Source organism: Triticum urartu, chromosome 3 (assembly GCF_003073215.2).
Source record: "Triticum urartu cultivar G1812 chromosome 3, Tu2.1, whole genome shotgun sequence".
Taxonomy (NCBI): Eukaryota; Viridiplantae; Streptophyta; class Magnoliopsida; order Poales; family Poaceae; genus Triticum; species Triticum urartu.
This window is the reverse complement of record NC_053024.1, coordinates 607,558,498-607,559,905: the sequence shown is the minus strand read 5'-3', so window position 1 is coordinate 607,559,905 and position 1,408 is coordinate 607,558,498.

Genomic DNA, 1,408 nt, shown 5'->3' with positions numbered 1-1,408 from the left:
CCAGGATTTTTGTGTGCATGATATGCCCCTGAGCTCTACATGTGTTTTGTTATATGTTTTGCCATCTTTCCAGAGGTGCAACCCATGTATTTTTGTGATGTGTGTGGTGACTAGCACAAGCTTGCAAAGTGGTGCATTCGTTAATGCGGATTTCAGGGACTTAGCATTTCCACAAAGTCCTTGATCTGTTTATCTCAATATGCCATATGTTCATGTTGTTTCCTAGTGATCCGTGCCTCTTTGGAGGATGATCAGTAAGGATGTTTTGTTAATATTGTAGTGCTCTATCCATCCATGTCTTTGTTTGCAATTATGGAGCACCCTAGCTTGAGTCAATCGAGCTCTACTTTTGCCATTTCATGAATTTGGGCAGATTGTCTACTTGTTAGCAATTTTGCCGATGATGTTATAGTTGATCCGTGCATGCTATGTTATTGTTCTTGCCATGTCTAGCTTGTATAATGTGTATTCTTGATGGGTGTATGCTTAGATTGTCATTACTTGCTCTGTAGTGAGTACATCGAACTCGTAAACGCAAGACTCGCAACAAGTCAATCAAATTCCTCAAAGTCAAGTGGTCACACCATTCTGACCGTGAACCACCTGGGAACATGAGGATCACCTCCGTTCTGAGTACCCGACGTTCTTCCAGTCCTAGATCTCGGGACGAGATCCTTTCGTAGTGGTGGGTTGTTGTAACACCCCGGATATGATTTTCCCAATATGTAATCCAACTCTTGCCGTTTCTAGCCTTAAGTTATTTTATTTTCTCGGGTTCGTGTTTTTGTCTCTGTGTGTTGTTATCGTTGTCATGCATCTCATATCATGTCATCATGTGCATTGCATTTGCATACGTGTTCATCTCATGCATCCGAGCATTTTCCCCGTTGTCCGTTTTGCACTCCGGTGCTTCGTTCTCCTCCGGTGGTCATTTCTACCTTCCTTTTGTGTGTGGGGATTAAACATTTCCGGATTGGACCGAGACTTGCCAAGCGGCCTTGGTTTACTACCGGTAGACCGCCTGTCAAGTTCCGTACCATTTGGACTTCGTTTGATGCTCCAACGGTTAACCGATGTACTGAGAAGGCCTCGTGTGTGTTGCAGCCCAGCACCCCCCCATTTTGGCCCAAAACCCACCAAAACCTTCTCCATCATCTAGAGCGTTCGATCACGACCGCGTGGCCGAAAACCGCACCTCATTTGGACTCTCCTAGCTCCCTCTATGCCTATATATAGACCTCCTCCTCCAAATTCCGGATCCCTTTCATCCAAACCCTAGTCCCCTTCATCTCCACGCGCCGGCAGACAAATTTACGTCCGGCCGGACATGTCCATTCCGCCCCCGCCGCCGCTACGTGGCAACCACCACCGTCGGCGCCTCTGAGGCCCGCCGAGCCCAGCGCGGGCC